Here is an 8,015-nt window from a genome sequence, read left to right as displayed (position 1 = left end):
TCGGAGGGAGTGTCCAAGAGGACCCCAATCAACATCTAACCACCTTCCTGAAAATATGTGACACAGTGAAGTCTAATGGTGTTCATCCTGATGCCTATAGACTGCTTTTATTTCCATTCTCACTCAAGGATAAGGCAGCCAAGTGGCTGGAGTCTTTCCTGAAGGAGAGCTTGACAACTTGGGAAGATGTGGTGAACAAATTCTTAGCAAGATTCTACCCCCCTCAACGAATTAATAGGCTGAGAGCTGAGGTCCAAACTTTCAGGCAACAAGATGGTGAGACTCTGTATGAAGCATGGGAGAGGTATAAGGACCTAACAAGGAGGTGCCCACCAGATATGTTTAACGAATGGGTGCAGCTGCACATTTTCTATGAAGGCCTGCCATATGAATCAAAGAAGGCAGTAGACCATTCATCTGGAGAATCTTTGAACAAGAAGAAGACCATTGAGGAAGCCATAGATGTCATTGAAACTGTAGCAGGGAATGACTACTTCTATGCTTCCAAAAGAGGGAACACGAGAGGAGTGATGGAGCTAAACAATGTAGATGCTCTGCTAGCCCAAAACAAGCTCATTACCCAGCAGCTGGCTGACCTAACCAAGAAGATAGAGAGGAACCAAGTAGCAGCAATCTCCACTTCATCAACAACCCAAGAAGGAGTGAATGAAGAAGCAGAGGGAAGTCAGGAGCAAGTCAACTACATTGGGAATTTACCTAGGCAAAACCATGATCCATACTCCAAGACCTACAACCCTGGATGGAGGAATCACCCAAACTTTGGGTGGGAAAATCAACAAGACCAAAGCCTTGATCAAAGACGCCCAAATCCCAACAATGCAAGCCACCAACATTTCACATCTAGACCATATCAACACCCCAATAACAACACCTCTCCACATCCACATCAAAACCAAAATAACTTACCTCATCCTTCCACCTCTAATCACGATCTACAATCATTTGATGACAGACTCTCAAGGATTGAGAATCTACTTGAAGGCATAGGCAAGGAGATTCAAGACAACAAGGTGTTCAAGGAGGAAGTGCGAGCCAGTTTCAAGAACCAGGGAGACACAATCAAGAGGTTGGAATCTCAAGTAGGGTATCTCTCTGAGCAAATTCCCAAACCCACAGATGGATTCCCAAGTGACACAGAGAAGAATCCGAGAGGTGAAACAAAGAAACTAAGATGGGAAGATTGCAAGATAGTCACTATAAGTGATAAGGAGACTGAGGACAAGCCAAGCAAGCTGTCAGAATAACCTGAAGATACCTCAGTAGAGAAGAAGGAAAAAGATCATCAAGAACCAGAAATCTCACAACAGGAGCTGCTGAGACTCTATGCACCTTTTCCCCAACTGCTCAATGGTACTGTGGAGAAGAGAATATACTCAAGGTTTCTAGATTTGTTTGCATCTCTGCATGTCAACATACCATTCATCAAGACTATTCAACAAATGCCTGCATACATCAAGTATATGAAGGAGCTGCTTCCCAGGAAAAGCTCACTCAAGGGAGGCCAAACTATAGTGATGAACAAGGAGTGCAGTGCCCTCATTCAACCACAGTTGCCTACGAAAAGAAAAGATCTAGGGAGTTTTCATGTCCCCTGTGCCATAGGAGAAATAATGTTTAATAAAGCACTCTCCGATTTGGGAGCAAGCATCAACTTAATGCCCTTATCCCTGGTGAAGAGGCTGAAGATCAGTGAGATAATGCCCACAGATGTAGTCATAAGGCTGGCAGACAAAACTCAAAAACAAGCAATAGGAGTGGTGGAAAATGTATTGGTAAAGGTTGGGAAGTACTTTCTTCCCACAGACTTTGTCATCTTGGACATGGAAGAGAGTCACACTCACCCAATCATATTGGGAAGACCATTCCTAGCTACAGCCAGAGCACTCATAGATGTGGAGCGAGGGGAGCTAATATTGAGGATCCATGATGAACGACTCAGCTTTAATGTCTTCAAACTCTCACAAGAAGTAGACCAAGAAAACAAAGAACCAAGCAAAGATCATAATGAGATGCTGACAGAGGAAGCAAGCACTGAAGCACAACCAGCCCATCTGGGAAAGCCCTTGGTTGATGAATAAGGAAATAAGCAGTTGTCACAACTCAAGGAAAAACTGGAGGAACCTAAACCACCAGAGATATGTGAAGACAACAACAAAATTCCCTTAGAAGAAGAAGTCACCAAGAGCAAGGCAACATCAAAAGGGACAAAGAAGAAGGTACCAAGGGGGTGGAGGAACAAAAAGATCCCTACAGAAGACTTCTCTCCAGGGGATAAAGTGATCTCAGCTTACTTCCCAGATATCCCCCCTGATCTCCCCACTGTACCATCTCAGTTACCTAAGGTCTTCATGATCAACAGAGTTCTCTCCTTGGAACATGTAGAGATCATTGATACAACCAATGGATATAAGTCCAAGGCAAGAGGGGAGGACTTGAAGAATTATCAACCTCCCTGATAAAGGAAAAACGTCAAGCTAGTGACGCTAAAGAAGCGCTTCATGGGAGGCAACCCAAGTTTTATATGCTTTTAATAGTGAATAAGTCAATATTCATGAATTCCAACCCAAACTTGATAAACACTTGGTGAAATCCTTGTTATGCAGTATATAGTGAAGAACAAGTTTGGTGTTCAAAGCATGCCAAGAAAGCATGGATGCAACTCAGAGCATGCTAGTCTTGGAGCTTTGAACAGAACTTTTCATCACAGTGCTCCAAACTAAGTTTCGTGTCACCCCATGGTGCCACAAATGTGCATATAAGGATACACAGTTAGTTAGTTAGTTGGAGTTCATGAATAAACAAAATCTTTTCTTCTTTTTATTATTCTAGCCGTAAAGTTTAACTTGTTTTTTTTTTTACTTTTCATATTTGATCTTTATAGGGAAAAGGAGAGGAGCATTGAAGGAGATTGATTGGACAATTAAAGGAGAAAGGTTCGGCCACTTCATGAAGAGAAACTACACACTTGTCTCAAGAAGGAATGCATTGGAAAATGTTGCCATGCAACATTGAAGAAAGGAGACTCTTGAAGACCAAACCAATAACCCTCATAAAGTGATGATCCTTGTCCTTTCTCCACGCACAACCCCAACCGTCCATCAAGCAACCATTCTATCAATCCACACCCTCCATTCACTCACAATCTCCATACATAAGTGAGTCCTAGTGCATACGTACCCCTCACACTCAAATTCCCACTCTTCACACCTCTCCATTTTGGATTCCCTTTCACTCCCTTCATTGCATTCAACCCTAAACAACCAAAAGTCTCTACACCATTGCCAACTTCACACTTTCGACATCCAAAACCCCTTCATCACACCTCGTCTTAACCAACCAAATTCCTCATCTATCTTTACCTTCTAATCCCCTCAAACAGCAACTCAAATTCATGGCATCATCAAGTTCCAAGAGGCAAAAGAGGAAAGAACCAACGGAGAACATTCCTTTCGATGAGAAGAGATTCAAAACTACCTTCCATGAACGAGAATTTGAGCAGATAAAGCTCAAAAAGATACTGCCCGAGTTAACCTTCCAAATCAATAAAGACGAGTGCCCACAGATTCAGGAGAAAATTGAACAAAGAGGGTGGCAAAGGCTCACTAATCCAGAGGGGAAGATCAATGCAAACCTCATCAAAGAGTTCTACGCAAATGTGGTTAGAGAAGACAAAACTAGGGCCCCAACCTTCAAAAGCTATGTAAGAGGAAAGGAGGTAGACTTCAGCCCAAATGCTATAACAAGAACTCTTCACTTGAAATCACCACATTTTGATGAGCCCAGTTATCATGCAAGGATAAGTAAGAGCCCTGACAATGATGAGCTCACAGAAATCGTGACTGACATCTGTGTCATAGCAGCTGATTGGGAGAGGTATGCAGATGGAAGACCCCAGTTCATCAAGAGGGGAGACCTTATCCCGAAAGCCAAAGGGTGGTTTGAACTCATAAGGAGGTCCATCCTCCTAGCTGCAAATAATTCAGAGGTCAATATTAATCTACCGACTATGGTACATTGCCTAGTACAGGGTGGAGAAATCAATGTGCATGAACTCAGAGCTGAGGGGATTCAAGAGTCAGCTGAGAAGGCTGATTCAGGTGCCAGGCTTTGGTACCCCAGCACCATTCTCAGATTGTGCACAAAGGCCAAGGTGGTTTTTGAGGATAGCAATCCAGACTGGGTGAACCCTGGAAAGCTAATGACTATCCAGCGTCTAGTCTATACTACACCTGCTCAGCAACAAAGAAGGCCACAAATAGGGAAGCTAAAAGCGAAAGAAGGAGCTCACCAAGAGGAGCATCATCAGGAAGAATATCAACAAGAAGAGCATCATGACCCATCCGACTTGAATATGAACCACCTTCTAAGAGCCATTGAAGATTTAGGGATGAGACAGATAGAAGGACAAGAGCAAATACTAAACCTTCAGTCCAACTGGATGAGCCGACAAGAAGAATGGCAGAAACAACAAATGGAGCAGCAACAGGAAAAATACTCCCAGCTCACTCAAGCCATCCACCAAGTTACTGAGAGGCAAGAACGTTAAGATAAGCACTTGCAAGAACTCAATCAGCGGCAAATAGCTCAGATGAAAGCATTCAATGAGTTCACTGTACTTAATGAAGGACGGCAACTACATAGGGAGGAGTTCAACATAAACACTCAGGCCAAGTTGAACTACATGTCTAGTAATATACATCATCTACACTATGCCATCCCTACATATGATGAGGTCCAAAAAGATTTTGTAGAACAAGAAGAAAGGAAGGTGAAACAGCAGAAGGAAACACTCAAGAAAAAGATGGAAGATGGTGGTTTCTGGAAGAAGTTGATTGGAAAAAGCAAAGGAAATGGGAGTACGAGCACTCAAGAGGGACACAAGGAGGACAAGCAAGGAGGAGAGCATGGGCAACCACATGAATAAAAGGTGGTGGAGTTCCTTCTTTGGTCCATCTTTTTCTATGCTTTGAATAACGAAGATCTTGTATTAAATAGAACATGCTTCCATAATAGTTTGAACCTTTTTAATTCTGTCTTTTAAAGTTTTTTTTTTGAATAGGTCTATGTTTGCTAGTCTCTATGTCACTGCATCATCTCTTTACTTACTTGTATGCTTGTCCCTTTGAATCAAATAAAAAAGAGAACGAGTGTTTCAAAAGACCAGAGAGGAGTTCATACTATGGAGTAAGTTCATGAGTTTATGGTAGAGTTATAAGTTAGCTAAGTTGGTTCAACCACAAGGTGGGAGGACAACTATCTGTCATGAATACTATGCTTGAGACACACCCCAGCTAAATAAGAAGATCCTAATAAGAAAAAGGGAAAGAACAATAATGGTTGAAAAATAAAAGAAAAAGAGTAAGCAATAAGGCTAGGCACCAATGGTTTTAATCTTGAGGCATGTGTCTGTGGTGCTCCTGTATGAGGGATCTACTTGGATGAATAAGCTCTTAGGGGTGCCTTATCACTTGATAACTTGGGTTAACTAACTCGGGATTATCAGCTGAAAGTCCACTATCAAGAGTAACCTTCACTACAGAGCATTTAGTAACCCAAAGAGGTGCTGGACACCAAGGTCTCAAGAAAAGAAAATAAATAAACTATATGCCTGTGGTGTGTATGTATGGGGGAAAGAGACTTGAGGGAGTAAGTCCTTAGGGGTGTCTTAACACCCAGCACCTTGAACCAACTGGTTCGGGAGTGTTGGCTGAAAGCTTATCTTAAAGAGTCGCCCCCTTACAGAGCACTTATCCTAAGAACACAAATAATCCCTGAAATAACAATAAAAGGATCAATGAATAAAAGTCTCATGATTATCAATAATTGGTTTATTGACAAGGATGGTGATCTCAATTACGTAAGTCTTAGCCAAGAGTTGTTTATCTTGTTTTCTTTACTTATTTGCTTAATTTACTTTTCTTGCCCTCTTATGAACCAAAAACCCCCCTTACCCCTTTATAGCTAATAACTGAGCATTTCATTGTATCCTAGGGAGACAACCCGGAGTCCAAATACTCCGGTTAATTTTTATTTGGGGTTTGTACATGTGACAACCTAAATTTTTGTATGTGAGGACTCTTTGTTGGTCTAGAACTATACTTGCAACGAGAATTCAATTGAGAAATTCTATATCAACAAAAGTACACACATCAAAATGGCGCCGTTGCTGGGACACAATAGTGCTATGTTATTGGCTATTGTATATATTGTGAATAGCTTGAATTTTGGTTTGTTTGCTAGTTTTGCTAGTTTAGGATTTTATTTTCTTTGTTTCTTATTAATATTTGTTTTTATTTTCTCTTTCACTATGAATCTCATCCTTTTGGCTATGAATGTAGTTCAAACTATGTTGTAGGAAATGGAAGCTCCAATGAGGATATACATCAAGGATTTGGAAATCAAGGATAGGAGGAACCTCAAGCTTATGAACAACCTTCATGGCAACAACCTCCTCCGAACTCTTATGGGTATAATCCCGATCCTAATGTGTATCAATCCAATGTGTGTGATGACCCTCATTGTGGTTGTCAACCATAATCATCATATGCATATGATCCCACTCCTCAATATAGCCCTACACCATACTCACAAGCCTCACACTACCATTCACCTCCATATGATCATAACTCATACACACCATACCAACCACCATATGAACCACATCTAGAACAACCACCATCCCAATGCCAATACTTCCAAGAACCACAAATTCTACATACACTACCTCAAGAATTCCACCAATATGAACCACCTTCCAACATCAACAATCTTTCCTCAAACAATGAACCCTGTCTTCCACCACCACCTCCCGATGAAGCCTCATGTTAGAACTGAGAGACCTTAAATCTCGTATTTTAAGGTGACAAGAGGAGGATGAAACTAAGTTTAAGGAGCTAAGAGCAAGGATGGCTGGCATAGTAGAAGCCGTGAGTCGCCTAACATCCCACCTAAGCTCATGTACCTTAAGTACCCCCATTGTTGAATGTGGAGAAACAATCAAGGAGCCTAGTGAGGAAATGAACTTGAAGCTCCATGGTGAGGAAGAAGAGTTGAAGCAAGAAGTGCAACAAGAGGAGAAGGTAGAGATTAGCGAACAAAAGAAAGTGGTGGGTGGATGTTTAGGATATGTTGAGTATATCAAGGAATCTCGAGTTGAAGAGCCCTCTTCCAAGGAGTATGGAAGAGATATCAAAGAGGAGAGTAAAGTTGCAGAAGTAAACGGAGAGTTGAAGGAAATTAATTAGGAAGTGGATTCCATCACTAGTGATTTTTTGCCCACATTGATCAATCCCCTTGACGACCTTGTTGAACCTTCTCCCGGTGGACTAAAATGCAAGGTTGAGGATGATATGCAACCTCCAAGACCTATTGTGAGTAAAGAACTGGAAGAAGTGTTCCAAGTAACAAGCCCTCCTATCTATGATGATTCCGCATCAACATATGATCCACTACAAGAAAAATACCCATTCAGGTACACTTAAAAAGTGTAGCCAAAAGTAAAAAAAAAATGATGCCTTAGGCTACGGCTACGCTTTCTGGGCTACGGCTACGCTTTTTATGGTGATTCCTATTCGGCCGTTGTCTATTCTCAAAGGGTACGCTTTTCTGCACCAAGGGCTACGCTTTTGGCGTTTGGGAATAAGGTACGCTTTTTAAGTGATGCTGTCCAAGACCAAAGGCTACGCTTTTCAGCTTCCATTTTTGCCAGAATAGGCTACGCTTTTCAACGCTATTGCATCACCTGTAAAGCGTAGCCACATTGTATACCATGGCTACTTTTTATAAGTGTAGCTTTAGATCCCTCATTGTTTTTTTTTTTAAATTTTCTATATATATATATATAATATTCTAATAATTTTTTGTACAATATAATATTTAATAATATGATTACATATATAATTCTGTATTTTTAATTAAATGAGTTAAATCTTATAAAATAAAAATAAATACACAATTATACTAAATTAAAAAATATTCTAGCAGAGCATAGTAAA

The 8,015-nt window shown here is 41.0% G+C and overlaps 1 non-coding gene across 1 annotated transcript; it reads right to left on the bottom strand.

Annotated features, from left to right (window-relative positions):
* Window positions 1-236: 236 nt before the first annotated feature.
* LOC112768138 (small nucleolar RNA R71) lies at window positions 237-344 on the bottom strand. The gene has a single exon (XR_003185577.1). It is a non-coding gene; the product is annotated as a small nucleolar RNA R71 (small nucleolar RNA).
* Between the last annotated feature and the right edge of the window lie 7,671 nt (window positions 345-8,015).

Source organism: Arachis hypogaea, chromosome 17, assembly GCF_003086295.3.
Source record: "Arachis hypogaea cultivar Tifrunner chromosome 17, arahy.Tifrunner.gnm2.J5K5, whole genome shotgun sequence".
Taxonomy (NCBI): Eukaryota; Viridiplantae; Streptophyta; class Magnoliopsida; order Fabales; family Fabaceae; genus Arachis; species Arachis hypogaea.
Note: the sequence above shows the minus strand (reverse complement) of the source record. Positions and strands in the feature narration are given on the sequence as shown.